Here is a 19,994-nt window from a genome sequence, read left to right as displayed (position 1 = left end):
GCGGCCGCAGACGGTGTCCAGAGCAGAACTCCTCACAAGTTGGACTCCCTATGCCAGCTCGAGTCGTCTCACCACATTTCTTGACGGTCAGCACCAGTTACTTGTAGGATTATGTATAATTGTGGGCACTGAGGTTGTGATGTTTTCTGTGCTGTCTCCCACAATTCTGCCCATCACTGTTGCAAAGTGATTTAAACTTGCTAAAAGGGCTGCTAGCCTCCTTAAATATGTGTTTTAGGCACAGGAAGGTGTGAGCGTGTCCGCTTTGTAACCAGTTTAGAAAATAATCGTTTCTTTCGTCACCAAAGCCGGGTCAAATGTTCCTGTGACGTGGTTTGTGCTTCCCTTGTCATGGGTTTTTTGTGTGTTGCTTTACATCCTCCCCTGGCCAGGTTGTTATTGATGTACTGCCGGAAAACATCTGGAGAGGACCGGGTTCCTTTCATACCTCATTAAACGGAAATGGACTCTGAGACCGGACTGGTTTTCAACCTATGGTTTTACTAGGGTGTGTTTTTCTGGTTGTGAACGTTGGCCTTCAGCACGGTTGACGTGGCCCTCCCCCCCCCCTCGCTGTCCTGTGCCCCGTTCCCGCCCTCCCCCCCCTCGCTGTCCTGTGCCCCGTTCCCGCCCCCTCCCGCTGTCCGTTCCGCCCCCCCTCCCCTTTCACTCTCCGTTGCTTGTTTGTTTTTGGTGCCCAGGGGGTTGCATTCAGACTTGTATCGCCCAAGCACGTGGTTGCCATACTATTTAGAGCAAGTTTAGGCTTACTATTTGACTGCAGTTAACAAGAAATCATCTGGAATGCACTCGGTTTACATTGCCACTGAAAACGCAAAGGTTTAAATGGTTTCTTCTGTATGGCTTTTATCTAATTGGGAGCAGGGCATGGTGCTATTAGGAGGATTAGCAAACTTTTGATTAAATGCACTATGCCTTGAATTTCTTATGTTGAAGTGGACTCTTTTGGCAGTAATCACATCGCCAGGAGAATAATTGAACACCGTGTGCTGTTCCCGCCCCCCCCCCCCCTCGCTGTCCTGTGCCCCGTTCCCGCCCTCCCCCCCTCGCTGTCCTGTGCCCCGTTCCCGCCCTCCCCCCTCGCTGTCCTGTGCCCCGTTCCCGCCCTCCCCCCCCCCTCGCTGTCCTGTACCAGGAGGTGAGTGACCAATACTCCTCTGACTGGATCCAAAGCCCACTGTGTACATCATTTTATTTTTATTATGTCTCACCTCTGTCTGTTGCCAGACGTTTTGGTACTTTACAGTGGACTTAGCGCCCGCCCATTTCTACTTCGGTTCATTGTCACTCTCCTTTGCTTGCTTGGAATTCTTAGCTTCGGTAGGTTTTCCTCCCTCTACTTTATTTCTTTTTTTTTTTCTTCTTTAGCGTTATGGACGCACTGCTGTCCATCCACGGCTCACTATTTCAGGTGGTACTTTTTTCTTTTAATTTAAGCACCACTTTATGAGAGTGCGTGTTTCCTCCAGCTGGCTCCCTTGTGTACTTCTCCCCCTCTGTGTTTCTCACTCATTCTGTTCCTGCCTTTCATCCTTTGTCATTTTGCTTGACCCAGCATCTCCTACCCATCCTTCGTTGTCAGTGTGCTCTCCCTACCCTCTCCTGCCCACCCTCCATTGTCCATGTGCTCTCCATACCCTCTCCTGCCTACCCTTTGTTGATGTGTGCTCTGCCCACCCTCTATTGCCCGTGTGCTTTCTTTACCCTCTCCTGCCCACCCTCCGATGTCCGTGTGCTCTCCCCACCCTCTCCTGCCCACCCTCTATTGCCCGTGTGCTTTCTTTACCCTCTCCTGCCCACCCTCCGATGTCCGTGTGCTCTCCCCACCCTCTCCTGCCCACCCTCTGTTGACGTGTGCTTTTTTTACCCTCTCCTGCCCACCCTCCGATGTCCGTGTGCTCTCCCCACTCTCTCCTGACCACCCTCTATTGCCCGTGTGCTTTCTTTACCCTCTCCTGCCCACCCTCCATTGTCCATGTGCTCTCCATACCCTCTCCTGCCCACCCTCTGTTGACCTGTGCTCTCCCTACCCTCTCCTGCCCACCCTCCATTTTCCGTGTGCTCTCCCCGCCCTCTCATGCCAACCCTCTGTTGCCCGTGTGCTTTCTTTACCCTCTCCTGCCCACCCTCCGTTGTCCATGTGCTCTCCCTACCCTCTCATGCCAACCCTCTGTTGCCAGTGTGCTTTCTTTACCCTCTCCTGCCCACCCTTCGTTGTCCATGTGCTCTCCTTACCCTCTCCTGCCCACCCTCTGTTGCCAGTGTGCTTTCTTTACCCTCCCCTGCCCACCCCCCGTTGTCCTTGTGCTCTCCCTGCCCTCTTCTGCCCACCCTGTTGCCAGTGTGCTTTCTTTACCCTCTCCTGCCCACTCTTCATTTTCCATGTGCTCTCCTCACCCTCTCCTGCCCACCCTTCGTTGTCGATGTGCTCTCCTTACCCTCTCCTGCCCACCCTCTGTTGCCAGTGTGCTTTCTTTACCCTCCCCTGCCCACCCTCCGTTGTCCTTGTGCTCTCCCTGCCCTCTTCTGCCCACCCTGTTGCCAGTGTGCTTTCTTTACCCTCTCCTGCCCACCCTTCGTTGTCCATGTGCTCTCCCCTCCATCTCCTGCCCACCCTCCGTTGTCCATGTGCTCTCCTTACCCTCTGTTGCCAGTGTGCTTTCTTTACCCTCCCCTGCCCACCCTCCGTTGTCCTTGTGCTCTCCCTGCCCTCTTCTGCCCACCCTGTTGCCAGTGTGCTTTCTTTACCCTCTCCTGCCCACCCTTCGTTGTCCATGTGCTCTCCCCTCCATCTCCTGCCCACCCTCCGTTGTCCACGTGCTCTCCCTACCCTCTTCTGCCCACCCTCTGTTGCCCGTGTGCTTTCTTTACCCTCTCCTGCCCACTCTCCCTCTCTCTCCTCCTCTAGCCCTCCTTCTCCTTTCCGCCCTCCCTCTCTTACCTGCCGCCCTCTCCTTTCTGCCTTTCTCACACTTTCCTACCTTCCCTCATGCCCTCACACTCCTTTATGCCCTCCCTCTCTCCTGCGTCTATTCCTTCCCTCCTGCCCTCCCTCTCTATCCTGCACTCGCTTCCTTTTGAGCTTTCTTACTCCTGGCCTCTTTCATCCCTTCCCTCTCTCTGCAAATAATTGCATTATAAATGCACTCCAGATTTCTGTGTAAAGTAAAACACATCAACGTTTTACACATAATTCAATGAAGATACAAAACACCATTTATCAAAAGCTCAAACTTTAACAAAGGGAGTGCAGAGTAGGGAGTGCATAGAGCAGGGGGAGTGCAGAGTGCATAGAGTGCAGAGTGCGTGCAGAGTGCGTGCAGAGTGCATAGAGGGTGCAAAGTGCATAGGCAGTGCAGAGTACATAGGGAATGCAGAGTCCAGAGAGAGTGCATAAAGAGTGCATACAAAGTGCATAGGGAATGTATACAAAGTGCAGAGTGCATAGGGAATGCAGAGTGCATAGGGAGTGCATACACAGTGCAGAGTGCATAAGGAGTGCAGAGTGCATAGAGAGTGCAGAGAGAGAGTGCATAAAAAGTGCAGAATGTATAAAGAGTGCAGAGAGAGTGCAGAGTGCATAAGGAGTGCAAAGTGCATAGAGAGTGCATAGGTAATGCAGAGTGCATAGGGAGTGCATAGACAGTGCAAAGTGCAGAGAGAGTACATAGGGAGTGCAGAGTGTATAGAGAGTGCAGAGTGCATAGGAAGTGCAGAGTGCATAAGGAATGCAGAGAGTGCATAGGGAGTGCAGAGTGCATAAGAAGTGCAGAGTGCATAAGAAGTGCAGAGTGCACAGTGCATAGACAGTGCACAGTGCATAGGTAATGCAGAATGCATACAGAGTGCATAGGGAGTGCAGAGTGCATAGGGAGTGCAGAGTGCATAGGGAGTGCATAGGGAGTGCAGAGTGCATAGACAGTGCAGAGTGCATAGGGAGTGCACTCTGCACTCTTTAGGCACTCTGCACTCTCTATGCAAAGTGCTGCATAGGGAGTGCAGAGTGCATAGGGAGTGCATAGGGAGTGCATGATAAGTGCAGAGTGCATAGGGAGTGCAGAGTGCATAGGAAGTGTGGAGTGCATACAAAGTGCACAGTGCATACAGAGTGCTGCATAAAAAGTGCAGAGTGCATAGGGAGTGCATAGGAAGTGGAGCGTGCAGGGTGCATATAGAGTACAGAGTGCATACAGAGTGCTGCATAGGGAGTGCAGAGTGCACAGGGAGTGCATATGAAATGCAGAGTGCATAAAGAGTACTAGGGAGTGCTAGAGAGTGCCAAGTGACTGCAAAAAAAGGTAATGGCAATGTAAATGACAATGCCATTTACTTATCTGTTTTCGAAACAAAAACATAAATACAAATTTTGGCATATACAATGCCAATAACTCTAACTTTTCCAAAGGCGAAACCATTGCATTGTAAATGCTTGTTAAATCTTTTAGCCATGCTGCTGAGCCACGCTGCTGTACAACATGGTTAAAAGACATTGGCAAAGCCAATAGCTTTCGCTAAGGCTAGGCCTTTTGCCTTTGCCAATGCTTGCTGAGACTTATTTTTCCTCCTCTGACCTTGACTTAGAGCGAGAGAGAGAAAGCCAGAAAAGGAACAGAAAAATAGAAGAACAGTGACAAAGGCAGTGCTTTATTTTTATATTTTTTTACAGAGTTTTATATAGCGCGAACTTGACCCGAAGGTATCGGGTATCAGAGCGCTATACAGGAGCACCAGTTGTGTTACATGAGGACACATTCCTTTTTGTTAGGCACCGGGAGATTAAGTGATTTGCCCAGAATCACAGGATTTTGTGCGTCCTTGCCGAGACGTTTCCCCAGATTTCAGTCTGACTGCCCTAGCCATTAGGCCTATTCCTCTCCCCTAATTTGAGCCTGGGGTTGCTGTTGGGGCCACCAGCACTTACTTTTGGGGGCCTGCACTTATTTTTCCACATCTGATATTTACTGAGAGCAAGAGAAGGAAAAACACACAAATAATGAAGATAGAGGAACAGAAAGAGAAAGAGTGAGATAAAGGAAGAGGCAGTGTCTGGAGTTGGCCTAACGGCGCTCGACCTCAGACCTGGGGATCTGGGTTCGAGTCTCGGTAACGACGCCAAAAAACCTCCTGTGATTCTGGGCAAATCACTTAATCTCACCGTGCCTAAAATGAATGCGTGTCCAAATGTAACGTAACTGGTGCTATGTAAAGCGCTCTGATACCTGATTTAGTTTGCGCTATATAAAACTCAGCCAAAAAAAAAGTGAATTGAAGGTTATTCGGTGCCCTGACTTTTTACAGCGCCGGCCACAGGCTCCAGAGCAGTGCTTGGGGCACCGACGCTCATTCATTTACAATGTATGCACTGGCGGGGATGGAAGAGAAGCTGCAAGAGTGAGCTGTGTGAGATGAAGAGATGGGAGGTGTGGGGTGCTGGAAGAAAGAGGCATGCAGTGGATTCCAGACCAGCCCTCCTTGGTTCTCGGCAGCTCAGTCGGCTTCCAAGAAATACTTTAAACCCGTGCACTTTCTTTTTTTTTTAACAGATTAAGCACCGTTTCTTCTGATTATTCAGAATTGTGTGATCAACTTCGGTTAACCTCCAGTAAATTAATCTAGTGTTAAATAATCTTCTGACAGATGAAGTTTCTTCCAAACCGGTGAAGTCTCAGCTGCTCTGTTCTTTCCTGCTCCCAGGGTAATCTCCGCATGCTTGTGGGGGCCGGGCTGGGTTTAACAAGGCTTTGCAATAACACTGCCGCTGACATCACTGCCGTGTGAACTCTACAGATTTCAAAACAAGCCTTGGGTGCTGCCAAACCCTAATACCAGGCCCCAATCTCGAAGCCTCTGCAGCGCAGCTTCCCTATAATTAGCACTAATTGAGTTGTGTTTATAGAGTCATGTTCCGGGGCCGGGAGAGCTACCAAGTTTTAGGGAAATTAATTAACCTCGACGGAAGCAGCTGTGCAGGTTCCCTCCTTCCAAGGCCGGAAGGGCCGGGATTAATCTGGAGTTTAAAGGTGCAGGCCATGGGGGCCTTCTTTAGCGGGCACTGACCCCATGTCGGACATGACGGGGCCGTGTTTAAGAGAGGGGCAGCCTGCAGCTGCTCTGATGGTTTTAGAGGGGAACACGCCTGCCTGTGTATGTCTTGAAATCCAGCAGCATGGGGACACCTCTCAGGAAGGCACAGAATAACCATTAAAAACAGGTCAACTTTATAGGAAGGGTTTACATTTCACTGGAGAAGCGTGCCTCGAGGCAGGATAGAACGCGCCTAGTTTAAAGCATGAAAGTGACACACCCCATGCTGCCTAGGTTGACCACATCATGCGAGTAATTTTGTTGCAGTTTTATATAACTCGATCTCGACCCGAAGGTATTGGAGCGCTTTATATGAGCATCAGTTACGTTAGACAAGGATACATTAATTTTTTTGTTAGGCACGAGGATATTAAGTGATTTGCCCAGAATCACAGGATGTTGAGCCCATGCCAAGGCTCGAACCTGGTTCCCCAGCTCCAAAGTCGGCAGCTCTGAAGTTTACTCCTCTTATGGACGCTGTTTCCAGTTCTGGGCCTTTGTGAGACAGCCTAATGCAGCTTGGGTGTTGTTGTCTTGTTTTGCTCCCATTGTAATTAGATTAACTCACTTAAAAACCAATGATTTGTAGGTGGAAAGTTCATGCTAGGAGGCAGTGTCCATGCTAATGACCTGGAGTGAGGTGGTCACTCCAAAGCTGCCCCATGACTTTAAAGTGCTAGGACCCCTGTGTGCTTTCTCACTGTGCTTAAAGGGGGTGACTCCTTGGTGTGCACTGTGGTTAAATGGAAGCAACCCTATGACAGTGCTATGTAAAGGGATGTTACACCAAACATGATACCTGTACAGTTAACTGAGGAGGATGCGCCGTATCTTGAACGGCTGTGTTTAAAGTGAAGGGACTGTCCTAATGCCCCTCCACTGTGTTTAAATATGTATTTTATTTTATTTGTGATTTTATATACCATGGACTTGACCCAAAGGCATCAGAGTGCTTTACAACAGAACCCAAAAATTATCAATCATAGCATGGATAACACAAAGATACAAAGCGGGAGGAGATGAAAGTAGACAAAAAAGCTAATGGGAAGGAGACTGTAAAAAGTTTACTTCATCAACAGTTTGTGTAGAGAGAATTAGAGATGGATCTTCCACCAGCAGGAGGAGTCAACCCAATTATCTTTCGAAGAGAAGAGTAGTTTTAAGATCGTTTTTTAAAACAGTGTTATGACGTGTTCAGACGGAGGGTTCAAGTGGAGAGGATTGCTTCATGCAACACTCCCAATTGAAGGTGGGGGTGTCAAGAACAGGGGGTTGAGTATTTCTTGAGCCCCTCTTGGTGCCCACAATGTTCAGTTTCTCAGTTTGTAGGTGGGTGACGAGGAATGAAGTGCTTTGTAAGTGGGTGGCAAGGAATGAAGTACTTGTGAGTTGGTGACGAGGAATGAGGTGCTTTGTGAGTGGATGATGAGGCATGAAGTGCTTTGTAAGTGGGTGGCAAGGAATAACGTACTTTGTGAGTGGTTGATGAGGAATGAAGTGCTTTGTAAGTGGGTGGCAAGGAATGAAGTACTTTGTGAGTTGGTGACGAGGAATGAGGTGCTTTGTGAGTGGATGATGAGGTATGAAGTGCTTTGTAAGTGGGTGGCAAGCAATGAAGTACTTTGTGAGTGGTTGACGAGGAATTAAGTGCTTTGTGAGTGGGTGGCAAGGAATGAATTGCTTTGTGAAAGGGTGATGAGGAATGAAGTGCTTTGTAAGTGGTGCAGCAGTTTTGAATTGAGATCTCCCCTCTATAGGTAGCCATGGAAGAGAATGGCGAATACGAGGGATATAGTCGAATTTCTTGTGATCGGTCACAAAAGCGGGCTGCAGCATGTTTGACTGCTCTGAGCGGTCCTAGGTGAACCTTCAGGATGCCTGAGAAGTGTGTGATTCCATAGTCAAGTCTGGAAAGAACGAGTGTCTGGATAACTTACTTTGGGGTCTAGTCTGGGACAAGGTGCCTGATCCTCTAAATCAGCCGTAGGTGGAAACAGGCACTCTTAGCAATAGCCGAGATATGGCTCTGGAGGTTGGGAAGTTTATTGAGGGCAAAGCCAAGTGGCTTTCCATTTTGTACAATAGTGGGTCGACCCTCCAGGATGGGGAAGAGCTCCATCCAGTTTTGAATCAATGTGTTAGCTTTCTTTGGGGATACAAGGAGAAATTATGTTTTCACTGGGTTTAGTTTCAGGTGACGATTTGTCATCCATGATTGAATGCTTATCGGGGTGTTGGATAGGAGGGTGAGGTTATGGGGGATGAGACCTGTAGATAGATTTGTGTGTGGCTGGCATACAGGTGGAAGAGGACTCCAGAGTTCCTAAGGATGGGCCAGAGGGGTTAGACATTGAGAAGCGTTGGACAAAGGATCGATTCTTGGGGGGCCCCCTGCTGTGCCCTAACTTGCTTCGAGCGTGCTTTCTGATTTTTATTATTTGAGAGCAGTTCGATAGGTGGGAGACGAACCAGTTTCGGACTTCACCTTCAAATCCCATTCCCTGCTTCTGTATGTCTAGCAAAGCCTGATGGTTGACAATATCAAATGTAGCAGAGTGGTTGAGGAGAACGAGAAGACATGAATTTCCAGTGTAGAGGAGACTGGGCAGAAGTTGTTCAATTACCTGGTTTCTAATGAATATTTTTTTAAAATAGGAGAGATTTGACCCACTTTTAGAAAGTCTGGGAATGCACCTTGTTCAATGGAGGAGCTGAGCAGGGCAGTCCATAGGGTGTGAAGCAGTTTAGCCAGGGATATCCTACTGGAACCAGGAATGGCATCACTGAGATGATTAGAGGGTTTCACCCTGGATAAAGTTAATAGTAGATCTGCCTCTGAGATTGGGGAGAAAGAGGACAATGGCTGATATATGACCCTCATATGCTTTCCTGCTGTGTTCAAAGAGGAATGTCCCACTCTTAGCTGTCCGGTTATGTGTAAAAACAATGGGCCCGATTCACAGAACTAACTTAAGACAAAATCCTAAACTTACTACTTTTGGTATTCACAGAAGTTAGGATTTTGTCTTAAGTCTGTCTTAAGACAAACTTAAGACAGACTTAAGACAGACTTAAGTTAGGATTTTGTCTTAAGTATATCTTAAGTCTGTCTTAAGTTTGTCTTAAGACAAACTTAAGACAAAATCCTAACTTCTGTGAATACCAAAAGTAGTAAGTTTAGGATTTTGTCTTAAGTTAGTTCTGTGAATCGGCCCCATGGACAACCCATTTGTGCTACCACTATTCCACATGGAAGGACAGCCTAGATGCTGCCCTGCTGTGGCCAAAGGGCAATTCTGCACCCAGTGCTGCCCTGCTGTGTCTCAACAGGAATGATAACCTCTGCATTCTCCCTATTTGTAAAAGGAAATAATACCTCATATGTTGTCCTGCTGTTTTAACACACATGCATGCTGTTACATTATTTCTTGAATTACCACACACCTGCTGTTCCTCTAAGTCTTGAGTGACCACCTACTCCTACCTACTCCTGTGTGCCGAGTTTAACCACCTACATGCTGGTCCACTAGGTCTATGTGTTCCACTATATTAGAATGACCACCCACTTGCTGTTCCCCTATGTCTAGAATGCCTGCCTACCTGTCATTTCTGTATGTCTAGAATGACCACCTACATTCTGTTTTAATATGTCTATTTCTTCCGCTGTCTAGAATGACCACTTATATCTTTCCACTATGTCTAGCTGTTCCCCTATGTCTAGCATGACTGCCTACACGTTGTTCCAGTGTGTCTAGCTGTTCCACTATGTCTAGAATGACCACCTACATGCTGCTCCACTATAGCTAGATTGACCTCCTATGTGTTGTTTAAATATGTTATCTGAGCCACTATGTCTAAAATGAACACATATATGCTGTTCCACTATGTTTAGAATGACCTCCTCCATGTTGTGTCACTATGTCTAGTTGGAATCTTGGAATCTTGGAATTTTATTAACTGTACAATTAATTAAAATCTTTACAGTAAAAAATACAAGACAGGCATCATATAAAAAATAAAATTACAAGGATAAAAATTAAAAAGTCGACCCAAAATTTGTAGAAAAGACTAAATATTTTGGTTTGAGAAAAGACTGTAAATACTTCGGTTTGAGAAACGACTGTAAATACTTCGGTTTGAGAAACGACTGTAAATACTTCGGTATGTCTAGTTGTTCTCCACGGTGTCTAGAATGACCACATACATGCTATTCCACAATGTCTAGCTGGTCCACTGTGGCTAAAATAACTACCATGTTCCCCTATATCAAAAATAACCACCTACATGCTGTGCGATTGTGTCTTGAATTTCTACCTACACCGTGTTCCACTATGCCTGGAATGGCCACCTACACTCTGTTCAACTTTGTCTTGAATGACCACCAAGGTGCTATCACGCTATGTCTAGCTATTCTACTATTTCTAGAGTGACCACTTACAATTTGTTCCACTATTTCTAGCTGTTCCACCATGTCTATAATGACATAGTGCTGTGCCACTATTTCTAGACTACTGCCTACCTGCTCTTCCTCTATGGTTAGACCGACACCTATATGCTGTTCCACTTTGTCTAGAATAGCTACCTAGACTCTGTTTTACTAGGTCTAGAATGGCCACTTGCACTCTGTTCCTCTATGTTTGAATGACCGCCTACATGTTCCTAAATGTTCCTTCACTGTGTATTGAAATAATTCGTACATGCTGTCACACTATGTCTAGCTGTTCCATGATGTCTAGAATGACCACCTACATGCTGTTACACTATGTTTAGAATGGCCACCTACACTCTGTTCCAGTATGTCTTGAATGACCAGCTACATGCTATTGCACTATGTCCAGCATGACCTCCTACATGCTGCCACACTACCTCTAGCTGTTTGACTGTGCCTAGAATGACCAACTATATACTGCTCGACTCTGTCTAGTTTTACAACCTACAGCATGTTCCACTATGTCTAAATAACTGCATAAACCGTAAGTAGCACCCAACTCCCACGTTCATAACTTAAGCAAGTTGTTCCTCAGCAGCACTCCGCTCTCAGCGTAGGGTCTGAGCGACTCAGAAAAACCTCCCTCCCGCTCCTCGGCCACACAGTGTAGAGTGGCCCTTCCTAGACGCTAATCAGGTGTAAGGGTGGTGATCTGTGATCCTTTCAGTAGGACTAACTAGAGAGTAGATACCCCTGAATTCAGAGTCACAGTTTTATCCGCTATCACACACCCTGAACTTTCAGGTACCCCCGGGCTCCTCAGACTCCTCCAGTCCACGGGTACAAAGGCCACAATAAGTGCGTCCTATGTCTACTTTTAAAGGGAGGTCCATGTACATGCTCAACAAACTCTGACATGGCAACACACCATGCTAAGTGAGGTGCATGGTCCCAGTGTAATGATATCTTCTCTGAGACTGCAAATCAGCAGAATGCAGAATGCTTTGTGATGCAATGGAATTTCAGTGGGGCCTGCAATTAAAAATAAAGGCCTAGCCCTTTAAAGCAAAGTACTCCAATGTTTTATTTCATTCATCAGCAGATTTCCACCCTACAAAGGCAAAGATCCTCCATGTAGTTGGGTGTCACCGTGCTCCTAAGGGCATTCCTTTCCTTGACGCACGCACACCAGTCTTCAACAGAACCCAGTAGACCAAACTTCTAACACTCAATCAACACTGATAGGCCAATTCATGGTTAGCCATATCTCTCCAGCAGCACACTCTACCTCCAAATACGTCACTCACTTGCTATGAACTGAGAAATGTGCATTTCAGACAAACCAGATGTCACCCAATACATTTGGTGCAAAACCAAACCTGACTTGACCTAAACTAATGCAACCTAACCTCACCTAACCTCACCTAACATACTCTAACCTATACTTAACATAACCTAACCTAACTTTAACCTTACCTACTGTTTGCTGTTCCACTGTGAGTAAGCGAATCTTAGCCACTCAGCTTTTCTACGAGTTGTTCACAGGGTGTGCACCCTGAATATCGCAGATGGAATATCGATGTATAAAAATATCCAAGACACAATATTTGTACCTTGACAATGTATACGTATCTTCAGGGTACGTCGATGTGGAGTTAGGAATAGTAAATCTATACTTCCTCTATATTCACTTACCTTTTGATATTTTGTTCTTCGATATCTTATCCATGATGTTCTTTTGCCACAATTTTCATATCCTCGACATTCTGTGGTGCATTGTTCATTGGATCGAGAGGATATCGCCTGTCCTGCTATTTTAACATGGGCGTGCCAGCCAGTTATATACTGTTTCAATAGGTTTGACAAGGAAAACAATGTACAAGCTATGCCGCCATGTTGAATTGGGAGTGACAGTCGGTGTGATCCACCATGAGGCTCTAGGGAAGCCTGGAAAGAAACATGAGCCCGGATTGGCTGTTCTTGTTGTGCCTTTAATGATGTAAGCAGCTTTCAGATCCAATCTATAACCAAGCAGCCTAGGGCACCTGTGTGCACGGGGATCAGGGGGCGGGAGTAATGGGAGAGTAGAAATATTTTTAATCCATTCATTCATCTGTAAATTCATCCTTTTATCCAATAGTGGATTCATTCATGCTTTCATCCAGCAGTGGATTTATTCATGTATCCAGCCGTGGATCCAGTACCGTTCATTTATCCTGTACGGTATTTATTCAGCATTCATTCACTTAATGTTTGTCTCTCAGAAAGTATTGGCCACATTCACCTACCATACAGACATTATTTTTTAGGATTATATATTAGGCCGCTTTATGTGTGTGGTTATATCTATATGAAGCACACATTAACACATTTATTATGTTTAAGTGCATGATAAAGCCATGGAGAATGTGTATGTGAATAGCTTTCAGTAGCATGATTGTATTTCCCTGTTTATGCTTTGGTATGGTCAGGGGTCTGATTGTGACCAGCAGAGGTCTCCTCATCTGCAAGAAGTGTCTTGCTTGTGGCACCCAGTTGCCTGCTTGTGCAGCTAATGATACTCTGTAGTCAGGGGCAGTCAGGTCTTTGCAAGCCTTGGCTTGCTTGTGGCGACTAATGCTCTGCTTTTTAATTATAACCAGCTTTGCTTGCATGCACCCAGCCAACAGCTTGCACAAGCAGCTCCCCTGCGGCACCATTTACCGTGTGTAAGAGTCCTGCCCATTCTGAGGGTGGTAGAGGCCTCTTACAGGTAGAAACGATGGAGCGCGTGGAAAGGCGAGGCCATGCGGTGAAATTGTGTCAAGTTTTGTTTCACAGGATGTTAGACGGCTTGCATATATCTGGACTGTAGCTGAAAGCCAGATTACTTACAGATGAATATATGATATTACCACGATTACAAGTTCCACGCATGGCATTACCACGCGAATTTTAGTTCGCAAGTGGCTTTACCACGCTGGAATTTGCAACGAAGGATTATACCACGCATTTTAACGTCCTTTAAGCACAAACGATAAAGATTAATTTCTTACCTGACACCTTCCTGTCTTTCACCAGCAGCCCGTACTTCAATTCACCATCGAAACAAGCGTCAAAACACGTCTACCAAAACTAAAAAGGGACTGCTATTTTCACGTACGCGGCACGTCTTTGGGGGAGGCACTTTCCTTTTTCTTCGGTGGTACTGAAGTTCGTTTTTTTAATTTAAGTAATCCGCTCCTTTGTTTGTTTTTTGGGGGGGAGACCCCCCCAGCCCCCCTCCGAGCCCCCCCCCTGCCCCCCAAGCCCACGCCCCCCCCTGCCCCCCCACCCCCTGCCCCCCCAAGCCCACGCAGAACGACTTGAAGGAATACCACGTCTCCCCCCCAGCCCGTGGTAAAGACGTCGTGGAAGGCACCCTCGTTGTAAAGACGTTTGCGTGGTAAGTGTCACGTGGTAAACGTTATTAGTGGTAATGCCTTCGTGGTAAATGATGTTTCCCCTTACAGATGGGTGTATAGTACACATGAGCGTAACTCATGTAATTGATTTTCTTTAGCATAATTTCACCAAATTACAGTAAAATTGCACAAGATTACAAGGAGTTCCATGAGTAGCATTACCCAGCATTTAGTGATATTTTCTTAGAGCAAAATGCACCCTCGCGTCCCTAGAAAATAACGCTACACTCAACAGAACACAACAACAGCAACCGCTCGCGCTTACAAAACTCACTGTTCCTGCGCTCCTGCGGTAGGACTTTTGTGCCAACTCACTCACAATTACGCGAATGGGTGTCATCGTCTACTTTTCTGTAATTTCACATCAAAGAGTAACACAGAATTACTGAAATTATGTAGATTACTCCTGTGTAATTAAAATGTCACCCAGGCCTAGAGTACAGCAGCTACTCAATACACCTGCCCTCCTTTATCGTTGTCCCAGCTGACCGCCACGTTCCCTCACATTATCTGGTCAGGCATTATCTGGTCCGTTGTCTGCATGAAGGTAATCAGTTTGAGACTTCAGAGAGGTGTTCTTGATTCCAAATGTTGTCACAGGAGGATGGGTCATCAGGAGGGCTCCAAAGTAGAGTGGAGAAAGGCCTTCATTACTTTTCCCAGGATAGGAGAGTATAGGATAATCCCACCACTCTCTCCTTGGCTCTATAAACACTCAGGGAATGGGCAGCGTAGCCTGGCTTCCACCAATGCCTCCTAGATGGGGCAGTGAAGGATGTACGACATTACAACGCATGCTTTTACATCGCATGCTTTTACAACGCGAGTTTTACAACGCATACCATTACAACGCATAGTGCTTTGGGGCGCTGGATAGTGAATTATTTAATTTACTATTCCAACTCCAGTCCCCGTGGATAGTAGGGAAGGTGTTGGATAGTAAATTAAATATATTCCCTATCCTAGAGCGCCCCCAGGCGCAATGCGTTGTAATGGTTTGCGTTGTAAAAGCTGCGATGTAAAAGCATTGCGTGGTAAAAGTTGCGTTGTAAGTGATGTTTCCCGGCAGTGAAGATTGCGTGTGCGTGTTTTCTTTCCTGCGTGGGTGAAGTAATGGTAACTTGCACTGTGCTCTGCTGGATGAAGGGGAGTCTAGTAGTTTCCTCCACTCTCTCCTGGATGGGAGAGTGTCTGGACGTTGTTACCATTCTCTCTTGGATGGGGGAATATATGGACATCTCCATAGATGGGGAGACTATGAGGGCTGCCACCACATTCCCTTGGATTGGTCAGTAAAGGATCCATTTCACCACTATGCCATGAGAGGTAGATGTCATGATGTCTTCTTCCGCTCTCTCCTAGTTGGGGCAGAGTATTATGGCTTCTTCAAGGCTTCTCTGGAAGTGGGAGTCAGTACAGCTTCCATATCTCTCTTTTGAGCGGTGTAGAATAACATGGCTTCTGCTAATACCACGTGCCGTACAGCATTTTCTCGCCACAAACCTTCAGGTCATATTCTTTTTCCCTTTAGCACAAAGGAGCGATCTGGTCCATGTCGTTAGCACTGCTTACCCAACAAAAATACTAACCAGTAAACTCCAAGCTTCAAAACCCGACTGCACGGCTTACCTTCAAGTTCAATAACAGAGTCCAGTTGCCTCCTCTTCTACAGGCACTTCACCACCTATCTGGTCTTCAGCTCCTTCTGCCTAGGGGAAGGACACAAATAAGATTTCTGGTGTCATAATATTGCTGTTCTCGATATTGTGTCATGCTGTATTGATCTCTATGTCTGCCGGCTGATTTATTTTATTTTATTTATTTATAGAGTTTTATATAGCGCGAACTTGATCCCGAAGGATATCAGAGCGCTTTACAATTAGAGGCAAAGGTAACAAATCAGAACATTAGTCTACAGAGACTTTGTGTTTAGGTCTCGCACCTGCGATGCAGGGCGAGATCTATTGTTGGCGGCTCTGCTTACAAGAAGGCAAGAGGGAGACAAGAGATGGGCACGTGCAGCATGCTGGAATCGGATCAGGTCATGCGCGTGAACACGTGCTCCGATTCCAGCATGCTGTTCACACACAGATGCGCGCGCGCATGCACATGCACACACACACACACACACACACACAGGCACACAGGCACACAGGCACACACGCACGCACACCCACACACACACACACACACACATACACACACACACAGACACACGCACACACACATACGCACACACACATACGCACACACACGCGCGCACACATGCACGCACACACACAGGCATCCCCTCCCTCTCTCTCCCCCCCCACTCACCGGGCTCTTTCCGCATGTCCCTCTCCCTCCGCAGCAGGTCAGTCTCGGCAGCAGGCTCCAATTCAGACTCGGAGCTCGGTGTGTCTTCTCCGGCGATCCTCAGCTTGCGCCGGGACAGCCGATGTGCACGCTCACGGCAACGGCGTCTCGTGCGCTCCCACCGCGCTTTCAGTTTCGCGCACTGAGACAATGTCCCCGCTGCACTCCCGACGACTCCGTGGGCTGAATATTTTACAGTACCTGGAGGGAAGGGGGCCGCACTGGGTGCCTCGAGCGGTCCTGACTAATGTTCCTCTTACAGCCAAGCACACTGGAAACACGAGAGTTTCAGAGGTGTCAGTGATGGGCCATTGCTTGTTTACAAGGCGGCAGGGAGAGAGGGGCTGCAGATCAGAAGGCGTGCTTCCGAAACACGTACTTTAATCTTTGGGGAATTCCGATGGAGAATGTAAACACCTGGAGTGACGAGGCACTACGGCAGCAGGGAAATGAGTCCTGGGTGATTAATGGTCAGTCAGCGCCTGCTACCGCCCATTGATACAGCGCGAACTCGACCCGAACGTATTGAAGTGCGCAACATAGGCATCAGTTATGTATTACAAGGACACATAAGCATGGGGTAATTAAGTGGCTTCCCCACAATCACAGACTCTTGAGCCGACAACGAGGCTCGAACCTGGTTCCCTAGCTCCAAGGTCGGCAGCTTTGTCCCTAACGCCACATCTCTCCCCCCTTGTGTTTCTGTGCATGTCATCCCGCCTAGTGTATTTCCAGTGCGCATTTGATTTGTTCCAGACTAAATGATCAGATAGGAGGCCACCAAATGCCATGGCTCATACTGAAGTAGCCTTCTATTGGAAGGTACATCTCACAGCCTTCACAATGCGCATCCCAGCCTAGAGCATCATTGATTCACTGAAGGCGTCACCAGTCATCATTCATCAATGAGACTGAAGGGAACTTGTTTTTATATAGCGCCCATTCTGTTATAGGCGCTGTACACACGGAGATATTAGTATTACATTCACATTTGCAAGGTACTTAATAATGAATGTTCATTTGGTATTATTATAGGTCATTAAAAGGCGGTTTTGGTTCGGCCTGGCGATAGTAATGTATCTGCTTTGAAACCAGATTTCCGGTCCTAGCCAGTGTGGCTGGTTAGAATCCGTGTTACCGGATTCGAACGGCCGAGGCACAGGGCCTGGCAGCATCTTCCGTTCTTGAATATCTATCAGATTCACAAACGAGCATTTGCAATGCAATATGTCTCGCATTTACGCGAGTTTGAGCTATTGGCATTATAAATGACAATGCCTTTTATTTATGTTTTAAAAAACGAAAACAAACAAAAAAGGCATTGTCATTTACAATGTCAATAGCTCAAACTAGCGTAAATGCGAGACCTATTGCATTGCAAATGTTTGTTTTCTGGTTCCAGTAGTCCCTGGGCCCCCACTCTACCTATTCCTTGCATTTGAAATTTACATTTACTCCTGTAGTGTGAGAATGCATTTCATGAAAAGGAATGTACGGTAGGGTTGCCAAAAGAAAAATGCCAGCCATGTGTTTAAAGAGCCTGGAAAGACCTTGTCTAGGCACTAAATAGGGTTATAAATAGAAAAGTATGTATTCATTTGTAATGTGACTTTTCTGTCTTTGTTCACTTTAATTATCAGTCATGGATCTCATTTAGGCAGCCTAGAACACAATTAAAGTGCATTCTATTTATATTTGCTGTTCGAAGTATGCACAGACAAGTGCTGAAAATATGGCTTTAGGTGACTGCTTATTTTTGTTGGTGTGTCAAAGTGGTAGGTGGTGAGCCGGGCCGCTGTGGGGAAAAATGGGAAACAGAATGCCTTTTTTTATATTCTTCTCTTGTCATTCTTGGCAAGCATTGATTTACGATCACATCTATGGTCTACTTATTTCTGTTTTCACCACAGTCACGTAGGGCCAGGTGAAATGAATCAACAAGCTGTAAAGCTGACAATTACATATCTCGGTGTAGTGCCTCTTTACGATAACAGTTGTCAAGTGCATTGAATACATTTTTATATCTGTGGTGCATTGTTTGTGTCAATGTATTGTCTTTTTCCTTCGTCAAGCTGCTGTTCTATTTTTTTTTAAAACTCTTTATTCTCGATTGCACAATAATAATTACATCAAATCGAACTTACTTCCTATACAGCACAGTCATTTTCTCTTTTTCTCCCCAACTGGACATAATGACCATTTGCATAAACAGCATGGCACGTCATGTAGCTAAAAAATGTTATGATATCCTAGACATTTCTCTGGTATGCTACTCCGTGACACCACTTGCAGGAGCATCGTTATTCAGTACATTACGTCATTTAAGAACCCAAGAAACAAAAAAGAACCATAACCTCTGTCCCTCCCTCCCTCCCCGCAGCTCGCACCACTGCCCTACCCGTCTCCTGGTCGTGATAAAGCCAGAATGTGTCACTCCTCAACAGTGATGTCGAACTATAACATTACAATGCAAGGTTTACGAGTAGCCTGCGTGTTTGTGGGCTCTTGCTCATCTGAACTACACAACCGGGCACACAACGTTTTCTTTTTTACGGCCTATCTGCCTGCGATGGTACCAATTCCATCTCTTCCAAGTCTATCAGCATGATCTCCCAGTCCTGTGCTATGGGATACTTCCGCTGGCCTCTCTCCTCCTCCCGACAAAGCGCTGCACCCTCCGCCCTGCCCCACCTCACTAGGTCAGCCTGCCACAAAGATGTTCTGGTTGGTCTGGGGGACTGCCATCTCATCGTCAAAGCTCTGACTGCTAATAACAGGGCCAAATCCAGAGACTTCAGTTTAGCTTTTTGTGTTTTAGAGCGTGTACGGGACCCCACTAGACAGTACAAAGCTTCCTCCAGCACCGGCAGTTTAGTAACGTTACGCAGCACCTGACAAATCTCTGCCCAAAAACTCCTCAAGTGTGGGAATGCTCAGGGATAATCTGCCATGCCCTATCAGACAGTACCTCACCCGTGTCCTGAACCCAGGTTTCTCTAAGTGTAGTGAGTGAGATGGCTGCATGTTCCCTGATCCCCGTATATAGCCATCGCACCAAATGGCCTCCCGCTCCCATATAATAGAGCAAGTGAACCAATTCGTGTCGCATGGGTCTAAGTCGTTGTGGAGCCCAGGTATGTCGTATGTACTGGGACACTGGCGTGCAGCAAATATAACCTCTGGGGTGCACCCGTGACCCGTAAAAAGGAATCATGATCCATCAAGGTATCGTCCTCAAAAAAGGCGCCCACCTAAACTACTCCAGCTTCCATCCAGGGGCGCAGTTTATGCTGTGTGAGTCTACCCTGCGGTGTCGGGTTGCCCAGCAGGGGAATGTTTTCCGCGAAGGGTACTGTCGCTGAAGTGTATGCTAGTGCCTTCTTCCAGCACAGTAGGGCCGTGCGCAGAAGAGGGTGGCAATCCAAAGGGAGCTTGCTTCTGGGTAATAATTGGGAATGTAGTTCTCCCCATGCCAGTCGGTCTGATGTGAAGTCAATCTCGTGTAGGTTCTTGCCCGCTACCCAATGTGCTAGCCACTGGAGTTGGCTGGCATAGTAATACCCACGGAAGTCCGGTGCACCCAGACCTCCCAATCTGGTCCCTAGTTGGAGCTTACTGAGACTGATACGTCTCCGCCCGGAGCCCCAGATGAGGTTTATCAA

This window comes from Lissotriton helveticus, chromosome 11, assembly GCF_964261635.1.
Source record: "Lissotriton helveticus chromosome 11, aLisHel1.1, whole genome shotgun sequence".
NCBI classification, from domain to species: Eukaryota; Metazoa; Chordata; class Amphibia; order Caudata; family Salamandridae; genus Lissotriton; species Lissotriton helveticus.
The sequence above is the reverse complement of the archived record's forward strand: the minus strand, read 5'-3'. Positions refer to the sequence as shown.